The sequence below is a fragment of the Tamandua tetradactyla genome, chromosome 3 (genome assembly GCF_023851605.1).
Source record: "Tamandua tetradactyla isolate mTamTet1 chromosome 3, mTamTet1.pri, whole genome shotgun sequence".
Lineage (NCBI taxonomy): Eukaryota > Metazoa > Chordata > Mammalia > Pilosa > Myrmecophagidae > Tamandua > Tamandua tetradactyla.
In genome coordinates this window covers 46,872,969-46,887,606 of record NC_135329.1, presented here as the reverse complement: position 1 = coordinate 46,887,606, position 14,638 = coordinate 46,872,969, and positions in this window count along the sequence as shown.

The window sequence follows — 14,638 nt, the reverse complement described above, 5'->3', positions numbered from 1 at the left end:
AGTCTAGAAAGTGTCCCCAAACAAAAAACCAGAGAAGCAGCCTGTGTACGTGCTTGAGTGTTTGGGGTTTGATATCTATCTATGTGTTGCTCTCTGTGTAATAGCTTCGGGGGCAGGATGCGGCTGAAGTGTGTCAATGATAATAATACATATTAAAATAGAAACAGCTAACCTATTTTATGTGCTCACCCTCTGCCAGACACTATTTTAGTATTTTCCACTAATTATCTCATTAATAACCACCCTAAGGTGTAGGTGCTATTATTATTTCCATTTTGCAGATTAAGAAGGAAGACAGAGGAGACTAAGAATCTGTACCCTCTCCCTCCCTCCAGGATAAATGGCAGGCCTGGGAATCACCTCCCTGTTAATCTACAGGATAACAAAAGATCTGCCTACAGAGGGTTTGTGAGTAAATTTTCCAAACAAGCTCCACCTCCACCTCTAGAGAAACAGAGACACCTCTCTGCAACGAAAAAAAAATATGTGAGGAAGAGACAAAAGAAAAAAAAGGTTAGAAAAAATAACCTTGTCCTATAGGCTCTACATTTAATTTCTTTCTACACAAGGGTTTTGCAGTTGAAAAATGTTTGAAAACTTTTCCGTACAATCTCCCGATTTTACAGAGGATGAAACTGAGGTCTGTCAGGACCAGATACATAATCTTCAGGGTCAAGTGGGAAATGAAAATTCTCAGTCCCTTGCTCAAAAACTATTAAGAATTTCAAGGCGGTGGCAGCATAGAATTAATACTTGTGTGAAACCTTTCTGAGCACAGGGCTCTGATCACATGTCTTGGCATGAAACTGGCCCTGGCAGCTGACACAGGGCTACAAATCCTGGCTCTGTTCACATTAAAATGAGAACTGTTTTCTGTTATTGAATGTAACTTGGCATGACTACTTCCTTGTTTCTCATTGTAATAATGCTTAACTTAGAGCTCATGCAAGACTTAATCGTTTCTTAGTTTTTCTGTTCTCAGTCTTCCATCCTCTCATGCAAACCAGAGTCAAGGACAAAAGTGTTGTCCCTTGCACCAAGATCATGCTGCATATGACCCCTTAGGGAAGTGCCCACAGTAAGACAGCGTTAAGCAGCAGCACTGTGTATGTCTCTGCTGAACCCTGGGGAGAATGAGTAAGACCAGGATGACCTTGCCTCTCATTTCTCTGCAGGAGTCCTATTCAAACATATGAGATGCTGGATTACCACCAGGCAAATCGCAGCTGTGCAGAGCCTCAGTTAGTCTTGGAGAAGCAGCTGTCTTTGTTTGGGTCACAGGACGTCCCTGAAGGTTCAAACCTCCCTAGCTAGGACAATCTCCTTGTGTTGGGCTGGCCTTCTCAGTACTCTGATGAGCTCAGAGCGAGCTAAGGGAGATAACACTGAGCTTCAGCTCGAACTACTACCTGTCTGGGGACAGGAAATCCTCTGCAGATGTCAGCTCAGATAGGGAATACTGGCTCAGTGCTTCCAGTCAATCACAATACTCAGTCTCTGCAACTGACTTTTCTTTTGTAAAAAACAATCACCAACCCAGAAAGGGATTCCTTCTTAGAGGGGGAACAATGCACACAAGCACACACATACTCTCTTAAGCACTCATACCCATGCACTTAAATTTAGATGCACAGGCTTACTGAAGCATACACCCATATCCCAAATTAAAGGAGTCCAGTTTGAAATTATATCTGGCTAGTTGACTTCATGGAAAATGAATACAATCCACTACTCCCCCTAAAACAAGATCTGACTGTCCATGTATGGTCACATTATATTAGAAATTCCCACTTGCTGCACGGCTATTGGAACCATATTTTAAAATGCACGCTATACTCTCTCTAAAATTGTCAGAAGACTTTTCATCCCTAGGCACTATCTGCTACCTGTTTAAGAAAATCAGTATCTAGTAGTGAGAAGAACAGTCATCTTCTCTATTGCAGAGATACCATTTTTCTGGTAGCCAGAATGCAGTCTGTTCTCCTAGTCTTCCCATTCCACCATCAATAGCTCTCATTCTATAAATAGAATAAAAACAGGAAAAACATGTGTGGGCAAGAGGTGGTTCATTGCATTCTGGGAAATGTAGTTCCACAATATTCCTTCTTTGGACAGGAGGAACTGCAGGAGAAGGTCTGTTAGAATGCATGCTGGGGATTGTAGTTTTCTACGAACACCACCATCTTTCCAGGAGTCACACAAAGGTCTGTAGAGCCAGAGAGATTAGAGAAGAGACATTGAGACAAAAGTTTTACACACGACTCAGCTTTCTAGCTACAGATCTGGGAAGGTATTTGACCAGTCATTGAGAGAACAGAGAGTGGAGTAAACAGAGCATGGCAAATATCAGGCTTAGACAACAGTTCTCTGTGAGGAAAAATTAACAAAAAATAAAACCTAGAAAGAAAATAAGAAGAATAAAAAGAAACTTCTTGGGACTTATGAAAAGATATTGCTGAGCAGAGAAAATAGTTGATCTGTCTGAAGACCCAGAGAAAAAGCAGACCTCCGAAAATTATTTTTGAACCTGAAATAAAGAGATTCAGAAAACTGTTTATCATCCTCTATAAAAATGGTCCTTATGAAACAGGGCAAAATTTCATTCTCATTCTATTTATATCAGTCACAATAATAAAAATAATAATGCCTAACAGATATTGAGTGTTTACTTGATGGCAGGTAATTTTTTAAGTACTATACATATATTAATTCATTTAATTCTTAGTAACAGCCTTGTGAGGCAGGCACAATTATTTGTAGATGAGGAGACTAAAGAACAGGGAAGGTAAGTGATTTTCCCAAAGCTTTTCAGCTAATGAGAAGCACTTGCTTGAATACAGGCCAAAGCCTCTTAACATTATTACACTGAATGTTCTAGATATCAATAAATAAGCCAAAGAACAAAGGGCCTGGTTAGGACAAGGAAAGCCTATAACAAAATTAAAATTGAAGTAGTAGGACTAAAATTTTTATTGAAAGTGATAAGAAAAACTTGACATCTGGGTGATGAATAAAATACACAATTTCATAAGAAATTGAGAATACAGTCTTTGAAATGGATAAAAGAAATCCTTCTAGAAAAGACTTTCTAGGAAATAGAATTTACCACCTGTTTCATCAAAGAGTATCATCTTTCCTTGGGAAATGTCCTGTAGGGAAATATACTAAATTATTAATATGGTTATCTTTTTTGGTATGAGGCCATGAATGACAGTTTCATGTTTTCTATGTCTCTGAGTTTTCCAGGTTCCATAGGGTACGTATTTCTTTTTAAAATAAAGGAATATACTTAAGACTACCGGTTTATGAAGAATTTGAATGGAAATGCCCAATGTCAGCGTCATGTTCTTCTCCTCTGCAATTAACCCCACTTCTCAAGATAGGCCCAGGGCCCAAAACACACGTTTATTTTCTCTGGCAGTTGTAATTGTGATCCTAGATGTGGACATCTAGTTCCAATGTGAAGCCTCCTTTAACTCACAAATCACTTGTTATCTGATTCTTTCTAATGCTGTTGAAGCTACAAGCATGTCTCTGCTGTCTGTGAGATACAAGGACCACAGAATATATGAAGCCCTGTAATAGAGAGGCTTATCAAGTGCTGTAGGGATGCAGAGGAGACAGAGGCTAATTAGGGGGAGGAGTGGGATATGGTCAGGGGATTCCCAAAGGAGGGAACATTTGAGAGGGGGTAAGCCCTATTTATTGAAGTCAGAGCATACTACATTCAATAAAAGAAGCAAAAAAAAACATATGTAACATCTCTATTTAAAAGGAATCTAACAAAAACAACCTTTACAAAAGGAGAAGAATTATATAGAAGAGTCCAGAACAAAAAAGGATATGCAATGGCTTGCCTAGGCCTTTGACTGTGGAATGGAGGATTTGCTAGTGACAGAAGAGAAATTCAAGGGCTCCCTCAGAACGAGTATAGTGGTTGATGCCAGTCCCTCTTATCCAATACAATCCTCTACAATATAATGGGTACTCAACAAATATGACCAATTATTGCTCATTTGAGATCTGGATTTCCAAGACAGCCTTACTCTGATGAGCTTCTGGGAGGAATTCCAACCTAAAGTTTAATGAAGTATAAATAGCTGCATTCATGCCATCACTATCAGCTTGATTGTTGCTTAAGTTACCCACCAACAACTCATTCATTCTTTATAAGGACCTCAGAATCAGTGTAATGTGTTCATTCCTCTTTTGGAAATTGATACATTGATTGATTCTTGATGTGTGACTGCCCACTCTGAAAACATGCACTGACTTTGGAATCAAACAAGTTTGTGTTCCTACACTGAATCTTCCTCTTACTATGAGATCTTGTACGCATACTTAGCTCCTCTAAGCCATTGTTATGCATAAAATGAATTAATATTTGTGTCTAACTGTATTAGTCAGGGTTCCTTAGAGAAACAAAACCAACAGGAGTTATCTGTATATATGAGACTCATATATATATATGAGACTTATGCAACTAGGGGATGCAAGATTCCCAAATCTGTAGGGCAGGTCACTAGGCTGGGAACTCTGATGAAGTTCTTCAGTGAACTCCAAAGGAGAGACTGCTGGTTGAAAAAGTGAATATGCTCTCTTCTCCCTTTAAAGTATTCCAACTGATTCGATCAAATCCAACTGATTAGATTCTCTCATTTGTGAATGACACACCCTTAGCTGATCAAAGATGTAATCAACTACAGATGCAATCAACTGACTGATGATTTAATAAACCGGCCTTCAGATTTTTCAACCAACCATGAAATATCCTTGCACTAATGATTAGGCCAGTGCTTGCCTGACTGGACATCTGGGCACCATCACCTGACCAAGTTGACACCTGAACTTGACCATGAAATCCACCCCTTGTCAACTTGGTAGCTATATATATCACATTAAATCATGCTTAATCTCTAAATTTCCATTTTATGATGGAGTGCTGCTGTGCATGCCCAACTTTATGGCTTGATAAGTCAGATAACACTCAGCTCATGGTAGACAACTCAGTTCTTGTTGTAAATTGGTGGTCCATGGTTTAATATTCAGTATTGACTAAGGCCCAGTAGCTGGCAAAAGCTGTTTCTAAAAATAAAACTAGTTATCTGCAGAGGATGGTAAGGCTTTGCTCCAAACTCCTAAGGGCCGGCATTGTGATTCTCCTATAAAAGCCTGACAAAGCCTCCAGACTGCATTTCTACTTGCCACTGACACTTCCAGCACCATTGGGTCTGCTGGTCCATATAGCCCAAGTGGCAGAGCAGCTTGCACAGCAGCCTGAACCTGTTACAGAACCTCCTTTTGTTCTGGTCCCCACTCAGAACTATCAGATTTTCTGGTCACTCAGTAAATGGACTGGAGTAGCACATCCAAATGAGGAATATGTTGCCTACAAAATCCAGAAAGGTCAACTAAGCATCGTGCCTCCTTTTTGGTCTTAGGAAGGGCCAGCTTATCCTTCACCTTACCAGGGATATCTTGATATGCCCTATCCCACTGGACATCTAGAAATTTCAAGGAGGTAGAAGACCCCTATATTTTTATTTGATTTGTCTCCCATCCTCTACAAGCAAATGCCTTACCAATAAATGTAGAGTAGTTGCTACTTCTTGCTCATTAGGTCCAATAACATGATATCACCAATATAGTGGTCCTGTGTGTTATCTTGTGGGAGGGAAAAATGATCAAGGTCCCTGCAGGCAAGACTGTGACATAGAACTGGAGAGCTGATACATCCCTGAGGTAGGATAGTGAAGGTATACTGCTGCCCTTGCCAGCTGAATGTAAACTGTTTCTGGTAGTCCTTACTAACAGCTATTGAAAAAAATAGCCTTTGCCAGATCAAAGGGGATGTGTTGATTTGTTCAAGCAATGATATCACCTCTGGAACAGCAGCTGCAATTAGAGTCACCACCTAGTTAAGTTTACAATAATCCACTGTCACTTTCCAAGTTCCATCCATTTTCCACACAAGCCAAATAGGAGAGTTGAAGAGGAATGTGGTGGAATCATCACTCTGCATTCTTCAAGTTCTTAAGAGTGGCACTAATCTCTGCAATCTCTCCAGGAATCCAGTATTGCTCCTGATTTACAATTTTTACTGAATAGGGGCAGTCCCCTTGTTCTTTCCTACCACAATAACCTTTACTTTATGAGTCAGAGAACTATTGTGGGGATTCTGCCATTTGCTGAGTAGGTACATTCCAATTAGGCATTATGAAACTGGGGAAATATCAACTGATGGGTTGGGGGACTCACTGGACCCACTGTGAGATGGAGCTGAACTAAAATTCCATCAGTCACCTGACCTCCATAAGCACCTACTCTGAGTAGGCTCTCCTGGAATTATTGTCACTTCTGAGCAGCCATTTTTACTGCTGCTTTGAGTCTTCTCTCCATTATGGTAGTCATGCCCACCTTGTCTATGACAATTAACTGTTGCCACATGGCTTCTGCCAATTTAGGATCTGTTATCCCCATTATGTTTAAGGATTCCAGCTCAGTGACAGCAGTTTTCACAGTAATATCTGACCTACAGAGAAGGGTGTCTACAGAGCTCTTCAGTGATAATGGAGCTAGTTTGCAAATTCATTCCCAAAGTCCTGGTAAAAGTGTGTCCTCTGGTCATTGCTGGGATGTGTGAACAGGTCTTCCTTGATAATGTACTCTAACATTCCAATCTCTCTAAGTCCTCGGATCCCCTCCTCTACATTATACCAGGGCAGTTCTGGCAATTCAAACTCAGGTAATGATGGCCACCTTTGGATCCATGTTTCAGCCAACCATTCAAGCAAACTGTTAATACTCTTTCTAACCCCTTGAGCTACAACACTGAACGCAGTCTCTGCTATTCAACTTGATCCAACTTTATATTCCTTCCACTATTATCCCACACCCTTAATATCCATTCCCACACAGATTCTCCTGATTTATGTTTATATGAATTGGAAAACTCAAGCAGTTCTTTTGGAGTATAGCTTACCTTCTCATGGGTCATACATTGTACCTCACCTTTTGGGGCTTGTTGGGACTTTAGTCTAGTTATAGGTCTTAAAGAAAAGAGGGGTGCTGGAGTGAATTAGAAGAAAAGAATTCTAAAAGAATTAGAAGTGTCTTTCAAACCAATTACCTCAGGGCATTTCATTGCAGTTTCATCTGGTGAAACATGATTAATCTCTCCAGAGGAGTAAGGAGAGGTGGTTACAGGCTTCAAATAGCAGACTCCTCAGGGCAGAGGGTGGTGGGAAGCTGTTTCCTTAGGGTGAGCTGGAGGTGGGGTAGTGGTTTCCTCAGGACAGACTATTACAGTCCACCTAGCAAAGACTCAGCAGAATCCAAAGTTTCCATATCCCATTGTCATCATTATCAACCCATATGCCCCCCATCCCAAGTTTCAGGATCCCATTCTTTTCCAATCAAAGCCCTTACTTTAGCAGCAGACATTTCAGCAAGATTGAGAACATAGTTTACATTGTAAATCTGCTTGCCCAGTGAGATTCTAGGTGTTGTTTTCAGAGATCTTAAGTTTGCAACCACAGGGAACAAGATTTTCTTTCAGGGAACACATAGAAATTTTTGCATCATTCATACAGCATTTAAAAGTTGCAAATTTGAAGTTATCAGCACATCCCTTTCTCTCATAACTTTATCCAGTGTATCTAAGAAAAGCAGCCAACATTATTATATACCTTAACTCTACAAAATTCTGTTAAGATGACAAAAACACTCTCACCCAGAGCTTTGCTTCTTATAAACATACAATTAGCAGAATTAAATGGTGATATTATGCATCTCCTTATTGCCATCTCAGACCATAAACTGTCAGTGTCATCTTGATTATTGGAAATACACTCATTAGTGCCTTTGAGTCTAATCAGAATAGAAATCCAATTGTAAAAAAAACAATTTTAAGCTTCTTTTTCTCAAGAACAACTCGTGGTACCAAGCTGTATTAGTCAGGGTTCTCTAGAGATATCCGTAAATATGAGATTTATAAAAGTGTCTCATGCAACCATGGGGGTGCAAGAGTCCAAAATCGGCAGGGTAGGCAGTGAGGTTGGGAACTCCAATGAGATTCCTAGATGAACTCCACAGGCTCCAGAGGTTGGCTGATTGAAGAAGTAAAAATTCTCTTTTCCCTTTAAAGTCTTCAACTGATTGGATCAAATCCACACCCTTAGTTGATCATAGATGTAATCAATTACAGATGCAATCAACTGACTGATGATTTAATAAACCAGCCTTCTGGTTTATCAACCAACCATAAAATATCCCTGCAGTAACTTGATTACCTGGCCAAGTTGACACCTGAACCTAACCATCACACTGCCTTATAGAGTTACTGTGAGGATTATAATAATACCTGCTAAGTGCCTAGCAAGTGTCTGACACATAGTATGACCTCACAAAATGATAGTAGGTAGTGGTTGTGGTGAGAGGGCCACTGAGATAACTCAAAACTCAAAACACTTTATAGAAACAGAGCAGAGCGCATGTCATTCAGGAAATTGAAGTGACTGGTTCCATTACCCAGAATGAGCTTCTGATCGCTTGTCAGAGCCATTTCAAGCTATGCCACAGATGCTTGTTTGCACCAGTTTCCACTCATGCCCTGCAAGGATAACCCTGGTTTTCTTAGTATTCTAGGAGCAAATTTAAGATTTCAGGCATAGAGGCATGCTATTCAACACATGCCTCTGAGGAATAATAGGGAAATTAATGAACTCCTTACTCTAAAGCATCCTGATATACTCAATAGCCTTTTGTTTTATTCAAGTGGAGGCAGAGATATTATCTTTTCAAAAGCAGCATCTAATGCAGAGTACAGTAGGAAACAGCAGCTTCAAACTGTCAATGTAAGTATTATGCCAAGGGGCTGGAATCTGCTCTGGACATGACTATGAATGGGAGAATTTTCTGGTGGTGGTTTTTGTGTGTGAGAGCTTTGAAGAAAACAAATAAGCAAGAGAGTTACCCTCTTCAAAGAGCTGGATGTTTCCTGAAGATCCAAAGCTAGGAAAAAACAGAATGATAAGTTAAGTGCATCATATTCATGGGGCGTGAGAAGAAATTGGGAAGTTATTGACCAGGAAATTAGAGAGAGACAGGATGAGGAGAAGTTCAAGGTCCTTTGAGTTATGAGCAGCTTAGATGTATTTCTGTGCAGGGCCAGGCATGCAGAGTCAAATATGCCCTAAGATGGTAGGATTTGGATGCTCAAAGCAGCTGTACAGACTTGGTTATTAAGCGTGAAGTCTTCCCCCAATAAATCTAGTAGATCATTTATTCCATTTCTAAGTAAGCGCAAGTATATTTTTTCTATTTCTGGATGTTTGTTTTTCACCATTGCTTTCCTCACAAGGCTCCCTGCCTAAGTCTCCAAGGAGTTGAATCTGATCTTGTTCCCCAAGGGAGTCACTGTGACACCTCAGATGTATCATCCTAAGCTAAGCCCCTAGTTTCAAAGAAGAGCTTAATGGTTCAGTGGGTTCCTTGCTGTTACAGATCTTTGTCATTTTAGAGATGCTATGGTCATAAAATGGCATTCAAAATACAAACTCAAGATATGCACAGAGGAAGTTTCAGAAGACCCATTTGGTCCTAAATTTAATTTGGTTCACTTAAAGGGTGTTTCTCTTTCTATATTCATTTTATAATTTGCCTATTGAAAATTTCTACTCTAGTCAAATTAATTTCTTCCATATCTCCAAATAAACTTACATTTTTTTCTGCTTCCACTGTTGGTTTTTGTGATATCCTCCAGCTGGAACTCTCTTTCTCTCTGTCTCTCTCTTTCTGTCTCTCTCTCTCTCTTCCTGAGTACCAGCTCATGCACCTTGAACTCAATCTATACTCCAATAATCTCACCTTCATCTGAAATATACACATGATCCCTTGCACCAGATTCTTTGCTTTTAATCCCATACACTGGTGGGGGGAAGGGTGGTTACCCATAACAGAGATGGCAGATGTGTTACCTGAACGAATTCCCAGAGCCTTCCCAAGCCCTTGGTCAATAGTAACTAATTAGGCGTAGTGTTAGTTTGAATCTGTGTGTATCCCAGAAAAGCCAAGTTCTTTAATCCTCATTCAGTATTGCTGAGTAGGATCTTTTATTGTTTCCATGGAAATGTGACCCACCCTACTGTGGGTGGTAACTTTTGATTAAGTGGTTTCCAAGGAGATGTGCCTCCACCCATTCAAGCTGAGGTTGCTTACTGGAGCCCTTTAAAAGGGAACAATTTTGGAAAATACTTTAGAACCCACCCAGCCAGAAACCTTTGAAGATGAAGAATGAAAAAGGGGGTGTTTCATGAAACAATAAGCCAGGAGAGAAAGCTATCAGACTTCTCCATGTGCCCTTCCACTTAAGAGAGAAACTTGACTTCACTAGCCCCTCTTGAGTGAAGATAACCTCTTGTTGGTGTTGTAATTTGGACATTATCATAGCCTTACCTTAATTCGGACATTTCATGGCATTAGAACTATAAACTTGCAACTTAATAAATTCCCCTTTTTGAAAGCTGCTCTGTTTCTGGTCTATTGCTTTCTTGCAGCTTGCAAACTAGAACACGCATACTTATCAAAACTAGTGCAGGCTCAAGGTCTTCCTCAATAGAGCACTTAAGACAAACACTACCAATCCATCAGGTTTAATCTGTAAGATGAAACCTATTTGCCAAAATTGTTTTATAATATATAATGGGTTATACATGGGTTTTATGACATTTAATTTTTTTCACATATTATGTTTTCTATGAAACTAATTTGATCCCCTGGAATGGAATTTGAACTCCTCAAACTATCTCTTTAACCAATTGTATTAGCTAGGGTTCTCTAGAGAAACAGAATCAGCAGGAAATATCTGTAAATATGAAATTTATAAAAGTGTCTCTTATAACTGTGGGGAATTAGGGTTCAAGTTCGGTAGGGCAGGCTGTGAGAGGGAAGCTTCAATGAAGGTCCTCAACAAACTTTCTCAGGAGAGGCTGGCTGGCTGAAGCAGGAAGAATGATTGTTTCTTTTGAATCATCCTTAAAAAAACATCCAGTGATTAGGTTAAGTGTCATTCGTTGCAGAAGACACTCCCCTTAGCTGATTGCAGCTGTGGATATATCCAACGTGATCATGATTTAAGCCCATGAAATGTCCTCATAGCAACACATAGGCCACCACTTGCCCAACCAGACAACCAGGAACCACCACCTGGCCAAATTGATACATGAAACTGACCATGACACCAGCTGACCATGATAGCTAAGATCCCCACCATTAAGGGTCATTCTTTTAGTTAGGAAACCAAGTTTCTAGGAGACATCTGTTTAAAGGAAAATACCCATTAATTCATTATCAACATAAGTTAGAATGTTAGCAGTCACTTTGAAAATAAGAAAGTAGGGCCTTACATGCTGGTACAGTGCACAGATAGGTTTTCTTTTGGTTGATAGGGAGCAAGGGGTGGGAAGATAGTGTCAAAATAAAGAGTAAAGGTTATAATAAATAAATTATTGCTACTATTGATTTACTGACCCATGCTAGGTATGATTTTCTTTATCCTAAATAATTGCATATGATAGGTTTCACCATCTCCAATTTAGAGATAAGAAAAACAGAGACCCTAAGAGGTTACATAAACTCGCTGTGATTGTGCAGCAAGTTAATGGCAGAGATAGAGCCCAGGCAAGTAAGAGTGTGGTAAACAATCTTGGGAATGATCTTTGAGAAGGACACAAGGACATGCTTGGCTAGAAGGCAAATTCTAAAGGAGTGAGTCCTTCAGTTTCATTCTCAGAGGGACCTCCTCTTACTCCTTGCTGGGCACAGACCAGTTGAAGGTTGAATAGGTGTGCTGGTTGTGTACTCCAGAAAAGCCTTGTTCATTAATCCTCATTCAATGCTGTTGGTTAGAATCTTTTTGATTAAGTTGTTTCCATGGAGATATGACACAATTGGTTGGGACCTTTTGATTAGGTGGTTGCTATGGAGATGTGTCTCCACCCTTTCAGGGTGGAATTGTTTACTGGAGTCCTTAAGAAAGAATCATTCTGGAAAAAGCTTCAGAGCCCACACAGCCAGAGACCTGTGGAGATGTAGAAGGAAAAAGCCCCCAGAGAAGTCCTTTGAAATGAGAAGCCTGGAGAGAAAGCTAGCGGATATCACCATGTACCTTCCCTGCTGACAGAGGTGTTCTGAACCCATCAGCCTTTCTTGAATCAAGGTATCTTTCTCTGGATGCTTTAGTTTGGACATTTTTATAGCTTTAGAAATGTAAATTTGTAAAATAGTACATTCCCTTTTTAAAAGTCATTCTATTTCTGGTATATTGCATTCTGGCAACTTTAATAAACAAAAACATTAAGTGTTCTTTCATCTGTGATCCATAGGCAGATCTTCCGGGCTCTGCCTGCCATGGACGCCAGAGGTTCTGGGACTTCCTTGATATCTGCTGGAGTTACTCTTCTTCAAGTCTCCACGATAAAGGAAACCCTCAAAAATGCAGTCAGGGAATTTGAAAGTGAAAAAAGTATATAGTAACATGTCCTGACAAATGAACACCAATCGCTTGAACATCCACCTGGGATTAGAAACAATATTCTTCAAACATCTAGAATGTGATGAAAATATGAAGACTGAAATGAGTGGATTTATGGAGCAAAACTGGGGCTGCTGGTTTGCTGTCTTTGTGCAAGATTCCAGAATGAATAAAATAACAGAATAGATGTATAATGTATATTCAATCCAACTGAAATTTTACAGTTAAAATTAAATAGGTTTGATGTAAACAGGAAACGATAGCTGTTTGAACCACCAAATAATAGGAACTTTAATTGGCCAGTACTAGGCCAAAAGATTCAGTCAGCTTTTGCATTTGATTTCACCTTCAGTTTTATTGCTAACAAATGCCCCCAAAGAAAGCTTGCATAACTTGTTTATCATATTTGTCATATTATTGAATGTGAAGACCTAAGCTAAAGGGTTAGCTTTTAGAAATAGTGTGATATTTCTCAACTTTACATGATATTCAGGTATCTTTATTTCAGGACATTTGACTCTATACTCCTATGCACAGATTCTGAACAAAAATTCTGTTATACAGAAAACTTAAGATAACAAATAAAAATGTAAATTAACTGTCAATCAGACATTAAAATGGGTTTTTAAGAAGAATGTATCTACTTTAAAAATTGGTAAAGATGATCCTTTTGCCAAACGATTTGAGAGTGTAATTGGATGATGAGGGTGTGGAAAAACAGTAATAAAAAAGAAGTACATTTAATTTTAGCTTGTCATTTCCAGCTTTATAAATTGCTTTATTCCAAATGAATACTCATAGTTCTCAAAATTAAATTACCTTATTTTTTATTTATTTAATATTTTCTTCTCAAACCTATTTATGAGGCTCCTTAAATAATCAGCCAGTAAGCAAAAGCAAAAATTTGGGTTTCTTGTGTGTGTGTGTATATATCAAGGTATGTTAATATAAAGCATTATTTAATGAAATTGTACTACATTGTTATTAACTTACAAACCTGGTAAAACATTTTGGCATTGGTATGTCTTATTCAGAAAAAAACAAAACAAAACAAAATACTTGTTTAGATGTAGCTGGGTTGGGCTGACCAAATCTTACTTCCACCTGTTATTAACTACATGTATGTTCTCCTCCCCACTTTGAGAAAACCTTAACAACTTTCTCATCATGATGAGCAATTAACTGTCATGAGCCAGCTGTGCCAACAAGCTCACCTGGGACCCACAGAGATTTAGTTCTTCAGTGCAGATTTGCCTAGCCACACGACCAGGCAAGTCCAACACAGACATGTATTTAGATGTGAAGATATCCTTCCCTAATAAGAATCAGGTTGAGAACAACTGTTTTGTAGATCACTGGAAAAGGAAAGGAAGAGAGAAAAGCTTTTATTTTATTTAGGAAAGGTGAGTTAGTATAATGCAGTAATTCTCAAAGTGACCAGCAGCAGCAGCATCTTCACCCAAAAGCTGGCTAGAAATGCAAATTCTCAGGTATCACCCCAGATCGACTGAATCAGAAACAATGAGAGTGGAGTCCTGTGTCTTACACAGACCTCCAGGAGACTCAGATGCACACTTAAGGTTGAGAATCATGAGTTTAGTACCTAGGAGAGCTTATGGAGTCTTGTATTCTTGGGATTGGTTCTGAACTCTGACACTTATTACCTGTGTAAACCTGAGCAAGTTACCTAACTTCTCTGAACATGGAGTTATTTGTTTGTAAATGGAGATGATTGAAATCTTGGCAAGGTATTATTAAATATGTCATATATTATGTTAAATACATTCTATAGGATATTGTGCATTATTTGCAAAGTAGGATATTAAAATGGAAATCATCTTGCCTCAATTTCAACTGAAGTATCAATATGCTAGTTAGTAGACAGACAAAATGAGAGTGACACAAAACCCTATATAGAAACTTAACAAAGGAAATAATCAAAAAACAGTTTCTCCACTCTTGAATTTTCTCACCAGTGTTGAATATAAATTTGTTGGAGTTGGGTAGGAAGCGCTTCATGAGCTAAATGTGTTAGTCTTATTGTGTGTCTCCAATCCTAGTGAGAGGGGAGTTCAACGGAAGGTCAACACATGCCCCCTGTGGTTG